Source organism: Mauremys mutica, chromosome 1 (genome assembly GCF_020497125.1).
Source record: "Mauremys mutica isolate MM-2020 ecotype Southern chromosome 1, ASM2049712v1, whole genome shotgun sequence".
In the NCBI taxonomy this organism is placed as follows: domain Eukaryota; kingdom Metazoa; phylum Chordata; order Testudines; family Geoemydidae; genus Mauremys; species Mauremys mutica.
This window is the reverse complement of record NC_059072.1, coordinates 260,882,211-260,901,155: the sequence shown is the minus strand read 5'-3', so window position 1 is coordinate 260,901,155 and position 18,945 is coordinate 260,882,211. Positions and strand designations below refer to the sequence as shown.

The following is an 18,945-nucleotide window of genomic DNA, read 5'->3' as shown; positions in this document are numbered from 1 at the left end:
TTGCCACTGAAAGATCAATTTTACATATTCTGAGCTTGATTCTCTTCTTATTTACACTAGTGTAAAATCAGGAGTAACCCCATTGAACTCAAAGGAGTTACACTAGTGTAAGTGAAAGCGAATCCTGTAAAGTCACTTATTGCAAGAACAATAAATCTCATGCTAGCGTAAGGATCTTTTTAACTGTACTGAATGGAACAGTGTTATTAAGGCTGAGTAAAGCTTCAAGCTATTGTGAAAGTGTACAACTACCCGATGATGAGTCAGAAGGCTCAAGAAACCATTGACTTACTAAGAAAGATAGCATCTATAAGCCAACTTTAAGTAAAACTTGCTGTTCTAAGCCTGAGCCACCTGCTATAAACTCTTTATTCAGAGCACATTTAAAATTTAATCTAGGAGGCATTGTTAGTAACACCAGCTCTTCTATACCTGGTTTTGAAAACTGCTGAGTGCCCTATTTTTCTACAGTGAATTTTAAAATCTCCCTTGATATTCATTGTTTTAACATTCCATTTAGGAGATGAGATGAAAGTAAGCAGCAGTGACAAAGATTTAAAGGATTTAAAATGTAGTTTGTGAATTCCACTGGGGATCCCAAATCTCTGTGTATGTAAACAACAAAATTCATCATCTAATCCCCTTCACTGTGTGGGTTGGTGAACTCACTTGTCTGTATAACAGCTATTTAACATGGGGTGGAGATCTGGCATTCTATTCACATGTCATTTATAAGTATCCATTTTTATTTTTGTTGGCCTTCTTATTTATTCATTCCAGCCTATAAAGCAAAAAAAAAACAACGTTTCAAAGAAACAGACATTTATCTCTTTAGAAAAGATTTATATGAGTGCTTAGGTTTGCTAAAAAAAATAGCTCTGGCAATAGTCTGACTAATACCTGGGTGTGCTATGAACTTGAGTGCATGCACAGTGTAGAGCCTTTGTATGTCTGAATAGCTGCATCTCAGAGTAGCACTTTTTTGCAACTATTAATATTATTAATATTGATGCTAGGAACTTTATAAAACAAAGAAATGTTGGCCACAGCCTGATTATTTTTACAATCTAAGTCCCAAATCCTGGAAGCACTTACACATATAACTTTACACAGGTAAGTGGCTCCTACTTTGAAGAACAGGACTAAGATTAGACAAAACAGAACAAGGAAGACAACAAGAGAAGGGTGGGGGTGATACTAGAAGGAAGGTTGAGGTTCAAACAAAAAGGGCCTGTAGTTATTTGGTTTAATCTGGCATGTTTCTTAAAGATTCTATTTCCTCAACAACCACAAAAATCCCTCAGACACTAAGTATTACCCAGTGATTTCAGAGTGTTTGGTGACAGCAGGCTAGAGATAGTGGAAGGAAAACTGGGCAAGTGAGAAAGAAGCAGTGTTCATGGGAGGAAAGCTGTCAAGAGTAAGGAGAGAAGGTGAGATGGAGACAAAGTGAAGGGGAAGGAGGGAAGAGAGAGGATGATGAGATAGAAGTAGCAAGAGGAATGAGACAGGTGAGATGCATGGTGGGCGGGTGTGAATGAAGCTGAGCAGTGAAGAGGCAGGCAAGCCAGGCAGTGGCAGGATGTTAAGAACAAAAAGTGAAGCTATTCAGGGTGAAAAGAAGTCAGTGACTATTGTCTGGGTGATTTCGCAATGTGATTGGAAATCTAGGTATTGTCCTAGGTTCCAGCTTGTCGCTGATGATGATTCTAGATGTTTATTTCTTTTTATGTGTTATTTAATTTGCAGCTTATCTCAGATATTTTCCTCAAAGGATCAGAGCCCTTGACATCAGTGCATTCAGGACTCCTGCACAACTCTTCTTCTTACTTCTTGGTTTTATCAGAGTTGAACCTAGCAAAATCACACTCATCAGTCAAGGGTGTCTCTCCCAGCCCCCACATTCATGGCAATGGTGTAAAGTGCAGAATAGTCCAGGAATATCATATATTGGCCCTCTCAGGTCTATATAAGGGTCTCTTACCTGACTAGTCAAGACATCTGAACAGAATCTTGAGAACACCATAAACTAACTAGTTCAATCTCTCTCCCTCTCTTTCCCTCTCTCTGTCTCTCTCTCATATCTGGTGGTCCTTAAAAGCTGAGATGAATTTCTCTTCTGCAAGAGTATGGGGGTGATGTACTGACAACATAAACCAGAAGTGAAGAGGGAAGCATCTGTCTCCCGTAAAGGAAATTTTAACGTAATAAGCCATTAGAGAATTGTATAAATGAGTAAGTACAATGTTGTATCAATACTTACCTAGTAACTATCTTCCCTGGATCATGATGCCCTTATCACGCTGTCTGGAGTGGCTCATGACCATGAGTGCTTACCTTAGGGCAGACTATCAAAAACAGGGCAGACACCCCAAATTATTAGTATGTTCTATAATTAGATTTCACCATCTAACTAGCAAATGTGAACTCTTGGATCAATATATCAGTTTTACCATGGAGTTACAGATAGTCTCCTTAGGTTTTCCAATCTATTTTGCCATCGAGGCAAGTTGGACTTAGTGGTAAATGGTCACTTACTTTAAAAATCACATAACTGTGCCACTATGCCAACTTAATTACTGCATCTCCCCGAGAGGCGTACAGTCACTGTCGATGTAGTTAGGTCAACCGTGGTGTCAATGTAGACACTGCACTGCTTATGAAGCCATTCCACAATGCCCCACACTGACACTACAGTCGGTACAAGCGCTTCTAGAGAGGATGCACACCGCTGACACAAGGAGCTTAGTGTGGACACACAAGAAGCGGTTTAGTTACTGTGGTGGCTATATGCTGACATAACTTAGGTCAATATAATTCTGTACTGTAACCATGACCTTACATTTCCAGTCTATGAAGTGACCTCTCTTGTACTTAGCATTTCCAAGATGGGATAGGACCACTCGCCAATCTTTTGTGTCCCAGTGTTTCTTAATGGCCTCTTTAATCTTGATAGGCTTCCTGAATGGGCAGAAGGGGGATGATTCCCATGCCTGGATTCACAAATTCAGAGCAAAATATTTCAAAATTAAAAGCAAAACTTACATATTTCCTAATAGCCTGGAGTATAGACATTGCAAGTGAGATTAATGCATGCAGCAACTTACAAGTGTCTAAACACTTGATACATTCTTATAAGACTAGTACCTATTGTGAATAGAACTAACAGGTGAGCTGATTTGGTTTCCAGCTATGAGTTTGTCAGTTCTTGGCTAACACGTATGGCCTTCGCCAGAACTGGCACTTGGTTTACCAGCATCACAGCCCTCAGCTTGGTGAGCTGCAGTTCCTTAGAAGGAAGGAATCCTGACAAGAGCCCTGAGTAGTGCCACTACCAATAAAGTTCTTCTTGGAGCTGCAAACAGCCAACCCATTCATGCAACACGTAGATTGTGTTTGTTTGTATGGAATATGTCTGCTATGTATGTATATAGGCTTCAGGAAGTGTGGGGTTCAGTCCACTAAAACAGTCCATATGCACCCTCTTATCTTTTGTCATGCATATGCTGTGCAAGCATCCAGACAACCTCTCTGAAAATCATTTACACCCCTGTCTCCCATTTGCACCACATAAAGGGATTTGTGCCTATACAAGTTTTTGAAATTTCATACATAAATGGTTTTGTACTCAGGTGATGTTTGCCAGTGACAAGCTCCTGCCAAATAAAGTTTTCTGGCCTATAAAGGAATGTGGGTTTGCAGAACTGACTCCTGTTTTGATTATTTCCAGGTTCTCAGCTGTATAAGATTGACCTACCTTAAAAAAGCAGAGAGTTTGTTAGCAGTCACCTATAATGAACATGTCATTATGACAACGCAATATGCATTTCTACTGGCCAGCCCTGCCGTCTAAGTATAATCAGGCTAAACTCTGCTATGATTCTGGTACTCCCTGTGCCCTGATGAAATGAAAAGTTGCTAACAGATATGAGTGAGCAGATTTAGTAGAAAAGAATATCTGTAAGCCAGCTGGCCCAATTCCTGTGCACTGTAAAAGGGTCAAAGGCCTTGTATGGTCTTAATAAATGGAATCAACTGACTTCATATGTATTTTGGCACTAATATGTGCCCTATGACATCATTTCCTGAGGTTTAGTATAATATTAATAAAAAAGGCTATTCCAGATTAGGTCCAAATCAATGTTATAGTGGAGAACAGTTTTTCTCTTTGCTCAGACAGAAAAATACGAAATGACATGGAGTAAGGTACAGCTGCTTATGGCATGACTATATGAGTTTGGCATGACTTTGAAATACCCATCCAAATATAGTACCTCAATTTAAGTTGAGACTTGCTTCATTTTTATTTATTTCTCATTAGCTTACTGTAAAGCAGGGAATTTTCTGGGTGAAAAAAAAGAAAAGAAAAAAGCCCCGCATCGGCTAGAAAGCTTAATAAAGCACATGCCAATGATAAATCCAGGTTTAGCCTTTGGCTTTGAAACACCCTGAATTCATTACAATTGTTTGTGCAGCCATTCTTAATCCCATGTGACAACAAATTAGACTCTGATTTAAATTAAAGCAAATCACAAAATAATTAGAAGTTTATTTTCTCCCCTGCCACCCCTCCTCCCACAGTTCCTGGCCCAGGTTATGGACTCACCACCTGCCAATCTGATGCTTCAGATTTCCTGGATAGGTTCTCCCTTCACATTCACTGAAGGCTCCGTTTTCAGTGTCGCATGGGGGAGAGGGGAGCTTGCACATTAACCACTTCCTGTACCTCTTTGCATCAAAGGCTCTTGCTGCAAATCTCAGCTCAAAACACACCTCCTCACCCATACGCCTCCTCACCCTTTGCTTAGCGCTACTAAACTCTCTCTCTTTCCCCCTGCTCTAGTTCACTATCTGACTCTGTAAATAATTCTGTACTATAGGTTTTATGAAAGATGTTCTACAAAATAAAGTTGTTTTGCGTTATGACTAGGACTGTCAAGTGATTAAAAAAATTAATCGTGATTAATCACGCGATTAATCGCACTCTTAAACAATAACACAATACCATTTATTTCAATATTTTGAATGACATTTTCAAATATATTGATTTCAATTACAAAATAGAATTCAAAGTGTACAGTGCTCACTTGATATTTATTTTTTATTATAAGTACTTGCACTGTAAAAAACAAGAAATAGTATTTTTTCAATTCACGTAATACAAGTACTGTAATGTAATCTCTTTATTATGAAAGTTGAATGTACAAATGTAGAATTATGTACAATTAAAAATAATACTGTAAAATTTTAGAGCCTGCAAGTCTGCTCAGTCCTACTTCTTGTTAAGCCAATCACTCAGACAAGCAAGTTTATTCACTGTTACCTAGCAGCTCTGTGTTCTTGGGGAATCAGGGTGCAGTACCCAGCCTGTCTGACTCACGAAAGACCTTCTCCCGGGCTCAAGCCTCTGCTTGAACCAAAACCGATCAGAAGAAAGACTTACAAAAAGTAATGAAAAGGCAGTGGAAGACATACCTAACCCCCTGGGATAAGGGTGACAGGATTAAGGAAATTCCCCTAGCCTCATTTGAATCAAAGATGAGACAGAGATGCCTCTCCATTAGCATACAGCATGTAGAATAGAGATTCAAAGGCAAGAACTGCACTGAACTCTGGGACCAGAAAAGCAGGGAAGCACTGCATGATGGGGGATCTCTGCTCCAGATTTAATGAACCCGCCTGCACATGCCCGCTCAGCAGTTATCAGACCAATTCTAGTAATAAATCCTTTATTGGTATCCAAAATAGTGAAGCTCCCTAATTGCATTGTGAGCTCCTGCCAAGGAACACCACCCATAGCCAGGAATGATCAGTTCCTATTGTCTACCCTGAACAAAACTACTTTGGTATACTCCATTGAGCCATCAGTTTATCCATAAACAAATCTAGTGTTCTTCCTTGAACCATTGTTGTTTCCCTACAAAAAACCCTACCCATGCTCAAGTAAGTGCTCTGACGCCTGGATCCAAAATCTGCATCAGTTCTATTGGGTGGTCGTCTTCTCCTGACTGATTGTGCTGGGGGCTCTTCCTGTCTCCAACACTCTGGACCATCAGCTACCACCACCACCTGGGAACCCTGATCGATTCAAGCTTCATGGAGTGATGAGAACCCAGCTCTCTCTCTCACCCTAGGTGTAGCCTTCAGACCCTGACTTGTGTGATCAGTTATAGTTTTCTAAAACTGTAAAACTTTTATAATATTAAATCTAACTTAAATTTGATTATAACTGTTTTGTTTGTTTGGCTCCCCTATGGTTATTACCTGGCAAAAAATAACTTTCATAGATAAGCTGGTTGCTTCTCTCTCTCTCTCTCTCCCTCCCTCCCCTGGTGAGTGTTTTTTGTCTCTCTCATTCACTCTGCAGCAACGATCCTTGTACCTAAGCTAAGAGATCCCTGCAGTGCCCAAAAATCCTGTGGGGTTTGCTCATCAAGTGAGTTACTACCAGAACAATTGGAACAAATGAAAGTGGTGATAGGGATGTGCTGAACCTGGGACATATGAGGGTGACAGCTTAGAAGTGCTGCTCGACCCAGCCTGCTGAGTCCAGGTGCATATAAGGGTGGCAGATTGAAAGTGCTGCTTGATCTAGCGTGCTCAGGCATACTCTATTCCGATGCAGTGCCCCTCGCATATGAGGGTGACAACTTGGAGGTGCTGTTCGACCCAGCCCGTTGAATCCAAGGGCCTATGAGGGTGACAGCTTGGAAATGATGTTCAACCCAGCCTACTGAGTCCAAGGACATATAACGGGTCAGCTTGGAGTGCGGATTAACCCAGTCCTCTCAGATGCACTTTCTTAATATATGTGTGTGTTTGTGTGTGTGTGTGTGTGCGCGTGCGCGCGCGCGTGCTCATCTGATTCTGGGGCTGGAAGAACCCAGCCCTGGGGAACCTAGGTCCTGCAGGAGGGAATTTGCAGCAGGAAGAAGTAGAGCTCTGTATGACACAAGCAGTACATTGATAGAATTACAGAATCCCCTCCTCCCCCAGAAGAGTAACCCTAATAAAGGAGCATACCCCAAAGTAATTAGGAAATCTGGTAACATTACATTTCATAGAATCATAGAATATCAGGGTTGAAAGGGACCTCAGGAGGTCATCTAGTCCAACCCCCTGCTCAAAGCAGAACCAATTCCCAACTAAATCATCCCAGCCAGGACTTTGTCAAGCCTGACCTTAAAAACCTCTAAGGAAGGAGATTCCACCACCTCTCTAGGTAACCCATTCCAGTGCTTCACCACTCTCTGAGTGAAAAAGTTTTTCCTAATATCCAACCTAAACCTCCCCCACTGCAACTTGAGACCATTACTCCTTGTTCTATCATCAGGTACCACTGAGAACAGTCTAGATCCATCGTCTTTGGAACCCCTTTTCAGGTAGTTGAAAGCAGCTATCAAATCCCCCCTCATTCTTCTCTTCCGCAGACTAAACAATCCCAGTTCCTTCAGCCTCGCCTCATAAGTCATGTGCTCCAGCCCCCTAATCATTTTTGTTGCCCTCCGCTGGACCCTTTCCAAGTTTTCCACATCATTCTTGTAGTGTGGGGCCCACAACTGAAGATAACACTCCAGATGAGGCCTCACCAATATCGAATAGAAGGGAATGATCACGTCCCTCGATCTGCTGGCAATGCCCCTACTTATAAAGCCCAAAATGCCATTAGCCTTCTTGGCAACAAGGGCACACTGTTGACTCATATCCAGCTTCTCGTCCATTGTAACCCCTAGGTCCTTTTCTGCAGAACTGCTTCCTAGACATTCGGTCCCTAGTCTGTAATAGTGAATGGGATTCTTCCGTCCTAAGTGCAGGATTCTGCACTTGTCCTTGTTGAACCTCATCAGGTTTCTTTTGGCCCAATCCTCTAATTTGTCTAGGTCCCTCTGTATTCTATCCCTACCCTCCAGCATATCTACCACTCCTCCAAGTTTAGTGTCATCTGCAAATTTGCTGAGAGTGCAGTCCACGCCATCCTCCAGATCATTAATGAAGATATTGAACAAAACCGGCCCCAGGACCAACCCTTGGGGCACTCCACTTTAAACCAGCTGCCAACTAGACATGGAGTCGTTGATCACTACCCGTTGAGCCCGACAATCTAGCCAGCTTTCTATCCACCGTATAGTCCAATCATCCAGCCCATAGTTTTTTAACTTGCTGGCAAGAATACTGTGGGAGACCGTATCAAAAGCTTGCTAAAGTCAAGGAATAACACATCCACTGCTTTCCCCTCACCCACAGACCCAGTTATCTCCTCATAGAAGGCAATTAGGTTAGTAAGGCATGACTTGCCCTTGGTGAATCCATGCTGACTGTTCCTGATCACTTTCCTCTCCTCTAAGTGCTTCAGAATTGATTCCTTTGCAGGAGATAATGCTGCCCACTTCTTGTTTACAATGTCTCCAGAAAGTGAGAACAGGCATTTGCATGGCACTGTTGTAGCCAGTGTTGCAAGATATTTATGTGCCAGATGCGCTAAAGATTCATCTGTCCCTTCATGCTTCAGCTACCATTCTAGGGGACATGCATCCATGCTGATGACAGGCTCTGCTCGATTACAATCCAAAGCAGTGTGGACCGATGCATGTTCATTTTTATTATCTGAGTCACATGCCACCAGCAGAAGGTTGATTTTCTTTTTTGGTGGTTTGGGTTCTGTAGTTTCCACATCAGAGTGAAAAAAAAATGGAGATATGCCTATCTCATAGAACTGGAAGGGACCCTGAAAAGTCATTGTGTCCAGCCCCCTGCCTTCACTAGCGGGACCAAGTACTGATTTTGCCCCCCATTCCTAAGTGGCCCCCTCAAGGATTGAATTCACAATCCTGGGTTTAGCAGGCTAATGCTCAAACCACTGAGCTATCACTCCCCCTCTTTTAACACCTCTGAAAGCATGCTCCACACTTTGTACTTCTCAGATTTTGGAAGGCACTTCAGATTCTTAAACCTTGGGCCCTCGGCCCACACCACTTTCTGCAGCCCGCATTGGCCTGGAGCCACGAACCACAGCCAGGAACCTGCAAAGGCGGCAGGTAAACAAACCAGCCCAGCCCACCGGAGGCTTTCCCTGAACAAGCAGTGGCCCTAGTTTGAGAACCACTGCTGTAGCTATCTTTAGAAATCTCACATTGGTGCCTTCTTTGTGTTTTGTCAAATCTACATTCTTAAAATGAACAACACGTGCTGGGTCATCATCCGAGACTGCTATAACATGTGAGATATTGCATAATGCGGGTAAAACAGAGCAGGGGACATACAATTCTCTCCCAAGGAGTTCAGTCACAAATTTAATTAATGCATTATTTTTTTTAATGAGTGTCATCAGCATGGAAGCATATCATCTGGAAAGGTGGCCGAATCATGAAGGGGCATAAGAATGTTTAGCATATCTGGCATGTAAATAACTTACAATGTCGGCTACAAAAGTGCCATGCAAATGCCTGTTCTCAATTTCTGGTGACACTGTAAATAAGAAGGGGGAAGCATTATTTCCTGTAAATGTAAACAAACCTGTTTGTCTTAGCGATTGGCTGAACAAGAAGTAGGACTGAGTGGACATGTAGGCTCTGAAGGTTTTCATAACTGCACTCAAAAACAAAACAAAAAAATGCATGAAATTGCAACTTACAAATGGATCCAGGTGATGGTGGATGGGCTCAGCGGGGGCTCTTGGAGGTGGGGAGATGGGGCTTGGTTGGGGGGTCTGGGTGTGGGGGTTCATGGGGGGGGTTGTTTGCTGGGGGAATGGGGCTTGATGGGGTGGGACTCCAGGTGTAGATTGTTGGGGCTCAGTGGGATGTGGGTCTGGGTGTGGGGGGCTTGTTGGAGGGGCCCTACCCCCCCTTCACCTGGACTTGTCAAGATGAGGGTTCGATGGGCCTGCTTAACGGTGGAGCTCCAGCTGCTGCTGAGGGGACATCACATGCTGGGCTCCCACTTCCCCCTGTGATTCCCCTATCCCCTTCCCATCCCCCGCCCACACCGCCCCATCCCCTTCCCGTCACTCACAGATTTCCCTCCCCCTGCCCTATTCCACCACCCACTTCACCCCTGTGCAAAAAAACCTATTCACTTAAGCACTGTTTTCAGGATTTAAGTGGAGCTTAAGTCTTGTGCAAGGCCACTGCACAGGGATGAATGTCACTTTGTGGGTGAGTAGTGTTAGGTGACTAGAAGTAGTGTGCACAGTCTTCAGGCAGTGTCTGAAGAGGCCTGTATCTCTGCATGGGCAAGAGTATGTTATTTGTGTTGCAGTAGCACTTATGGCCCAAATGGATCAGTGTTCCATTGTGCTAGGAAACTTGCAAAGTACTAGGCAGACCACATCTGAAGTACATGGCCTGATCTTCAGAGGTGTTCAATGCCTGAAGCACCCATCTCTCTGAACCCCTAGTTACAAACAAGTTTATAGCATCCTTGCCCATCTTCACTCATGGAAGCCAGTGCTAAGGCAATATCCTATATGATTAATTTCATAATCAATGTCACTGTCAGAGAAGAAAGAATATCAGAAGAAATTTTGCTTTATTTATTTATTTGAGAAGGGTATATGTGGTATATGTGGTTAGTATTAAGGTTTTGTTGCTGTTATTTTCTTAATTGCACATTTCTGCCTGGTGGGAATTATGTATTTATGTATTATCATTACATACACTACTTCTAGGATCTGTTTTGGGCCATACTGCCTTCCAAGAATTATTATCTTTAGTTTTATTTTGATAAGGCATGACTTGGTTAAGCATGAGCAAGCCAGAGGGAGTTCAAAGCATGTAGCAGTGGTGGGGAAACAGCACTCTGCCAGATGCTTTTAAAACTTGAATACATGTGAACATAGGTACAGGATATGCTAGGAAAAGAAATGTCTACTTCTGGAGTCCTGAGAATTTCTCCTTATTTACAGTCCCTGACCATCACCCCCAAGGTCCTATGTAATTGTGATATAACTACTGGCCTAGGAGAGTTGGAGATTCTCTTTGGATATCTTCAGCTCGGCTTCTTAGCAAAAGATATTATGACAAATGCCACATCTCTCCTCTGTTTTCCTCTTGAATTGCCGATGTGCTCATGCATATCCCCAATCATGTTAATGGAATTTACAATGAGGGGATGATTGACAGATGCCAAAGAACGCATTATGGAAATAATTGATTCTTCTTCAAGGGATGTCCCTATGGATGCTTCACTTCAGGTGATTGTGCATTCCTGAGCCTTTAGTTGGAGAATTTTGACAGCAGTACCCGGCTGAGCCATACATGCCTGTCCCCATCTCACATCTGTAGTGGCGGTTAACTAGCACTGTGTGACCAACCCCACCTCAGTTCCTTTTCAACTGCTCTTGGTCTGAGTCAGAGCTCTACATGATTTACCTCAGATCTAGATTTAGGATTAACTGTATAGTAGTAGTAGTAGTAGCAGAAGAAGAGCTAGAACTTGTTTTCATATCTCCTTTCTTTCCCCTACCAAATTTATATATATGTACACACACACACACACACACACACACACACACACACACACACACACACACACACACACACCTTTTTGTTATCACTTTCAGGGATAATTTCACCTGAGAATGCCCAGGTTCTAAACATTGCCTGTCCTGCCGAGAACCAATTCCAGTTTTGGACAGATATTTCCAGTGTGTCCATTGTTTGGGGGACGTGCACCTTCCCCAGAAGTGCACCCATTGCCAGAACCTTAAGGCCTGTGACAGGAAAGTGAGGGACCTTAAACTTCAAACTTATCCTTATGAAGAAATCTCTCCACCCAGCCTCAGACCTGGAACTGCAAACTCCTGCTGGTCATTGGTCACCTTCCTCAGCTTTTGACAGACCTCCCTTGCCAACTCTGCATGGGAGGGGGACCTGTATCCTAAAAGAAGAGTGAAGACAAGAGCTACCACTTTTCCTTCAAAGACAGCCTTAAACAAGGAACGTTCTTCAACTCACTCCACATCATCAGTACTGACCACTCCACAGCTAAGTACCTATAAGTCAGCAGGATTTTCTGCTACCGCTGGTACCAGTAAAGCCAAAGACCCTAAGTGGGCAGGTTCTCAGAGGGACAGTAGAGACAAGACTGCCTCTTCTATCACAGTACCGAGCACCTCAACTTACAGCACCATCTTCTGGTCCTGTGACACATAGTGCAGAGACACCAGCACTGAAGACTAATTTACCTCCTTCAATAAAGACACCATGGACACCGACTCTTCCAGCACCACAACAATTCCCAGTACTGCAACAACTACAGATGCCACCATCAGTACCAAGACCTGTTAGAAAGCAACAATTCCTCTGGCATAAGGATTTAACAGTTGCTGTGGCACCAGAGCCATCCCTTCTCTGCACTGATGCTATATAGGTACCATCAGAACCATTTCACGCACCAGCAAACAGATCTTCCCCTCCTTTTTCTAGGGAGGAGGAAGACGATGAGGACTGAGAGGTTTTTCATCCCAACACTCTTCACCCATGCAGGGAAGCATCAGATCAGAGCTACAGGAACAGCCTGGATACTGTTCCAGAACTGACATCAGGGGTGGTATGGACATCCATGGATGCCACTATCAATGCTATTCCTGCAACAATGGCCATACTGGGACCTGTGGGCAGTATATAGGCAACATTACTCCAAGCGCTCCAGTACCTTCAGGGAAAGACAGAGACGTTCCCCATCAATGTCAGAGATGGGACCTCGCGAGCCCACTGAAGAGACTTTTGAGGAAATAGAAGAGGCTCTAGATCAGGAAGCCATTCCTCCAACTAACACCTCATCCTCTCCAGACAAGACCATTATGCCTCTGCCGCCTGCAACAGGAGACCATTTTAAACAATTTCAGGAGCTATTTAAAAGAATCAGACATGCTCCAAATCCCCCTGGAGGAGGTTGCTGAGTCCAACACACATTGTTGGACATATTGCACATGTCAGCCTCATCCAAAATTGCTCTTCCCATAAATGAAGCACTCATGGAACCTGCCAAGACCATCTTGCAGACCCCCCATTTTAATTGTAGGAGGAATTGTAAGGGCAGATAAATAGTATTATGTCTCATCAAAGGGACTAGAATTTTTATTTTCCTACCCCCAGCCAAACTCATTAGTGATAGAGGCAGACAACAAACAAGGCAGGCAACACTGTTTGAGGACTACCCTCTATGATAAAGAGTGGGAAAGTTTGAACATTACAGTTCAGAATCACCAACTATGAGGCCTTGATGGCGAAATACAACCACATCAATTACTCTAAATGGTCTGAATTTATTAACTTTATACTGGAAGTCAAGCAGCAGCAATTTAGGTCAGTCATCTCTGAAGACCACTTCCTAGCACAAACAACTTTCCAGGCATTCTTAAATTCAGACACGGCAGCAAGACCCATTGTGACTGCCATAGTGCCAGAGATGTGTTTTTTGAGGCAATTGAGTGTGTTAGTTTTGTCCAACAGATCTTTGAGGGTTGGAGGTCTTTTGTAGAAACATCTTCACTCCTTTCTCAGGTGGGATGTGTAAGAAGTGTCCTACAACAGCTAAAGAAGAAAGTGAATACTAACCAAAGATAGGTATGACAAATAGAATTCCCTTTCAGCCTACCACAGTTTTTAAAATACTGGTATCACTTTTGTAAGTTGTAACTTTGTTGCATGCAACAAAGATATTTTTGTTTCCTTGCCTTTTTTTTTTAATTAAAAAAGAAATAAACCAGGAAAGGGCTAATTGGATTCATTCAATCTGTCAATATGTAGCTATAAAATAACTAAAATGTTTATAAAGTTTCAACTTGGTGTGTGCTAAGGTGATGATGCCTACATGAAAAATAGTTTATAAATATGAAAGTTAAATAAAAGTGAAGTATTTCACTGAGCTAAACAACTACCTCCTGAAATTAGTAAAAACATGCTTAGGTGAACTTTTAAAAAACCACCATCTATTCTATTATCTATTTGTGACAAAACCAATCTTTCTGTGTTAGCTTTCTTCCTCACTTATCCCTTTGATTACCTCATCTGTAAGGCAGAGTTTGGAATTCTTTGCTTTTTGTTTTATGAATGCCAATTATACCATATTTGTGGTACTGTAGATAAGCAATGCTTCCATCTGCAGCAATGCCTCTATCAATATTATGCACAGTCTCAGAATATACAATTAAGGACAGGTGAGATAATTGTACATTTCTATAATGCCTTCTCCAGAAGGATCCCAGAACATTTTACAAACTGGAATAGAACGATCACTTCACCTATTCCTGAAATGCACCCACAGCTGAGGGGGAATGTGCCTTCTCTTTAATGGGACAGAGCAACAGAACATCTATAGTTGTGAAAAAGAAGCCCTAGAGAACACTTATAATGAGAAGTAAAGAATACTATATCCAAGAGAAACTGCAGGGAGATCCTCAGAAATATATTTTCCCCAAAATGGAATTCATCAAGGATGTTGGTGCTAATCCTCCACCTCTGACAGAAAGTCTCTTCTTTTTAAAGAAAAAAAAAAACCACAGGTAATCAAGACCTGAACTTATGTTTGTTCTCATCCAAAAGATGGCATTTAAAGTTCTCTCTGATGCTGGAGAAAGAGAGGGGAAAAAAAGTGCTTCATACTATGACAGTGATTAACAGAAGAAAACTAATTGAAAACATTTGCCAAATACCATTCAAACATCTACAGTGCTAGTTGAATAAAAAACTACATTCCAGAAAAAATTAATTTAAAGAAAAATGCTAAATTCACCAAATAAAGTCTTAGCAACTGTAGCAAGGTAGAAGACTCACTGGTGCAGTGCCTCCTGCTGGTCATCTTGGGAATTAGCTCTCCAGCATATGGAGTACCTCCTACAGGAGGGTATCTTGCCTGTTTCAGGCCCCCCATGTCCCTCACCTCAGGGTTCTGCCCACTGCAGTACCCCCACACACTGGGTCTCCCCTCCCAGGGGAACCCCCAACCCTCTCACCCACTTTACCTCAGTGGCTACTGCCAGTCATCATCTAGCCCCTGCTCACTGGGGCAGACTGCAGTCTGTAATGGCCACTCATCATTGGCAAGGAGTTAGGACCTGCGACCTTTGCTTATTCCCAGGCTGTATCTCTGCAGCCCCAGAACCTCTGTAGGCCTTCAACAAGGCCTGCAGCCTGAGGTTTTACCAGGCTGGAGCTCCCCAGCTCCCTTGCCCTATTCCCCAGCACTGCTCCAGTTTAGGTACCTTCCTCTCAGGCAGCTAGCCCTTCTCCCTCCAGGGCTGGAGTGAGACTCCTCTGGCTCCTGGCCCCCAGCCCTGTTATCAGGGCCAGCTGGGCCCTAATTGAGCTCCCCCAATCAGCTTAGCTCGGCAGCTTTTAACCCCTGTTCTCCAGGAGTGGGGCAGATGCCCCACTACAGCAACAAATAATTCGGGTAGCTGTAACAGCACACCTGTTGTTGTTGTTGTTGTTTGTTTTTCTGGGAGGATAGAAAAGTGGTGGCTGAGTCAAATCGCACAGACCCATGTGTGAGGTGATAAGATTTCAGTGGTAGGCAGTATAAGCGCAAGTGACCTAAGAATGCTTAATATATGGTCAGAGTTACTTTTGTGAAAAATGGGGCCATTAAATTGGCCCACTTAATCCATATTTAGCTTCTAATTAAATGGATCAATTTTTGAAAATGCTGAAGTCCTTCTGAAGTAAATGGGAGCTTTTGGGTGCTCCACACTTTCAAAAATCAGTCCATTTAATTTGACTGATTTTTAGAATCCTAATTTCATCTCTCCATTTAAAAAAAATGTTGTCTTTGGGGCCTATCAACCTTCTACAAGATGGTTTCCATAAGAAATTCAAGGACAGCTAGTCAGATAACGGCAATCACCTTTATCCAGCCCACAGTGAATCCCACAGTTCTGCAAGAAGTTCTCCTGATCCAAGGCTTATTTCACTGCTTGTTTAGACTTGCTGCCTAAGTTTCACATTTCCTTTTTGAGATGTAGTTGGCATGGTAGTATGGAACTTGGATGTAAGACAGTAACAAGGATTAGTGCTCTCCTTTGACCCTCTGAGTTATTGTGGGAAGTGCACTTTTAAAATCCAATTCTTTGCAGAAGCCTCAATCAATCAGACACTTTCAAGTGTTCTTGTTTAAAAGCCACATTTTATTTTCTTCCTGTAGGCAAATAAAAGAAAATATGGCTGAGACTAAGGAGGTTTATGGACCTGAACCTTGTACACTGCTATTAAGGACTCTGTTCTAAAGTTATTTATGTTGTCCCTCCGTCTCTCTCCAACATGAAGAAGAGTCTCTTTTCCTTTCTCTCCAGGAACCTTCTTAGCTTTTCTTCATTAAGGAGGCCATAACAGGTCTGGTAGGGCAGTGTCTTTCTGACAGTCATTACTAACTCATGCATTCAATTCAGTTGTATTGCTGAGGCTTCTGTCATCTGTTGTGCTCCACATTGTACTGGGTTCCTGATAATAGCACCTCAGAAGTTCGCAAGATTAAGACAGATCAGTTTCTCATTCTGTTGGATCTTCTCACAGTTGGTATTCTAAAAATAACTAAATAATTAAAATTATTAGTTGAATTATACTGGTCACAGAGGAGCTTACATTTCACATCACTGTAATCTATTTCTTGCTTTATGGTCTTAAAGTTCTTTAGGGAGTTTCAAATATCTAAACAATGTCCCCAAACAATATATTTTGCATTTCCAGTTCTGATTTAGCTCAGAAATATGTTAGAACTCATGTGGCCAGATGATACTGTTTCCCCTTTTTGTTAAATATTGAAACATCATTTGTCCTAAACTGAATGTCTGAGTCTTTCAGGCTCACGCAGAGTATGAACAACTTCTTCTACTCACAAGCAGAACTCTGCTGTCTTGACAGTGTCACATTCTGCCGCAGGGGTGGGGGGGGAGGAAGGTTACTAGTTAAAGGAAGCTGACTCATGCCTGAGATCAATCATTCAAAGTACCCAAATAAATAATACTTTGCTTTAAGAAGGCTCTCTGGTCATTGAGTACTACTGTCACAGCTCCTGGAGAGACGAGAACTACAGGTACTGAACCTAGATCAGACCTGCTGAGGTAATCATGGCTAGTACCTGGGGACAGTAGCCCAGGACCTGGTATAAGAGTGGGATAATCACATGACTCCACCCCAAGAAAAGTAACAGCTCAAAGCCTAAGACCAGAGATGGGGGCTGCATTCAAAGAGACCAGGAGGGATCAGAAGTGCAGATAGGCAGCTAACTTTGATAGTCAAGTGACCCCTTTGTGACTACAGATGGCATCAGTCCCTGCTAGGAAAATACATTTTCTTCTCTTTCCTTATAGGGCCAAGTGGGTTGAGACATACACAGAAGCTCCAAAGAACAGCATGCTGTTACAGTGCCCCAAACTAGTGTGCATGTATGGTATGTAATACAGCTTTGAATGGCCTGGATTTTTTCCTTCCTGCACTTCTCAATCTCTTTCTTGAATCAAGCGTGTTGATTCTGATTTCCTCCTACTGCAAGGAGTCTGAATCTCAGCTGACTAATTTAGTAAGAAATTCATATATGTAAGCTATGGGAAGCTACACATTTGCTGATAATCCATTTACAGAACATAGCAGATGTCAATTAATTGATATATGGTGAAATGAGATGCATAGCAAAAAAACTAGCAAATCAGACTCATTGATAGCTCAGTGGTTTGAGTATTGGCCTACTAAACCCAGGGTTGTGAATTCAATCCTTGAGGAAGACCACTTAGGGATCTTGGGCAAAAATCAGTACTTGGTCCTGCTAGTGAAGGCAGGGGGCTAGACTCAATGACCTTTTGAGGTCCCTTCCAGTTCTATGAGATAGGTATATCTTTGTCTCACTATTCTCCTTCCATTCATATGTCCATGTTTGTATGCCTTGTTGTGTCAGTGATCCTGAATGTTAACAGATGATATTTGGTCTAACACCACTGCTAGATGCATTAGGATGACCATGTGTGGCTTGCTTCACTAAGAAACTTAGGCAGTGTGATGCTGAGCAACACAATGCCTACCTTTTAGGTAAAACATCACAGGAACAACACTGTGATTCACAAAGCCTGAGTTAGGGCTCTAGGCTCCCTATACAATAAATAGCGAGAGCAAGGCCTTTAGAGAGTTATACCTGCATTCAAATCCAATAGTCCCAATTCAGGACATATAAAATGACCATGTTTTATCCCTTATCTGTTAAAAATATTGGGCTATATTCTCTTCTCAGTTACAGCAGTTTAAATGAGAAGCAATTCCATTGAAATTACCCTGTTATAAAACCAGTGAGAACAGAACCAGGCACTTTCCCTATTCCTTGGAAATATTCATCCATTATGGTGAGAAAAATCTGAGTCTACCTAGAACTGCCTAACCCAGTAACTTTATAAATATATTCCACATGTCTGAGTTAGAATGAAAATACATGCTGTTTTGCTTTCTTTTTTTTTATACCAGAAACTCTCAATTTACTTGTCAAGAATGAACAAACCAGGAGATTGCTTAGAAAAGTGAAATAATAATCAATAGAATAATACTTGAGGTAGACTGGCATCCTGACACAGAAGATGAAATTAAATGAGAAGCTCAGAGGATATTATGTTCTCCTATTTGGTAGCTGCAGTTTAACTTTCTTATATGTTATTTAATGGTTAAGTAAGCTCAGGCTAGCATAAACTGGTATGACAAACTTTGGAGTCTGAATTGCTGATTTTCTTTAATGGGTTGGATTGAAAAGATCATAGCTAGCCACTTCCCCACCCATTCATGTTTGAATAATAACAATTCCATTCCATTCTCCAGCCCACCTCCTTCTTCAAATTCCCAAAAGAAAATATGAGTCTTTAACCTAGACACTGGCAGGGCAATTTTTCATTTTTTTCTGTGTTATAATCTTTAATAAAATGTATATGGAAAGAAAGGAAGTGTATTCTTTTCTTACAAAAAGCTTTCTTGA

The 18,945-nt window shown here is 42.2% G+C and overlaps 1 long non-coding RNA gene across 2 annotated transcripts in view; it reads left to right on the top strand.

Annotated features, from left to right (window-relative positions):
* The window catches only part of LOC123353624, a 40,959-nt gene extending 22,630 nt beyond the window's left edge, over nt 1–18,329 (top strand). The window contains exons 5-6 of one of the 2 annotated variants that reach the window (XR_006574540.1): nt 17,309–17,388; nt 18,220–18,329. This is a non-coding gene — a long non-coding RNA (uncharacterized LOC123353624). Of the gene's footprint in view, nt 1–2,101; nt 2,237–17,308; nt 17,389–18,219 lie in introns of those variants that run through there. The other variant, XR_006574542.1, reaches the window with a different exon arrangement.
* Nucleotides 18,330–18,945: the final 616 nt, after the last annotated feature.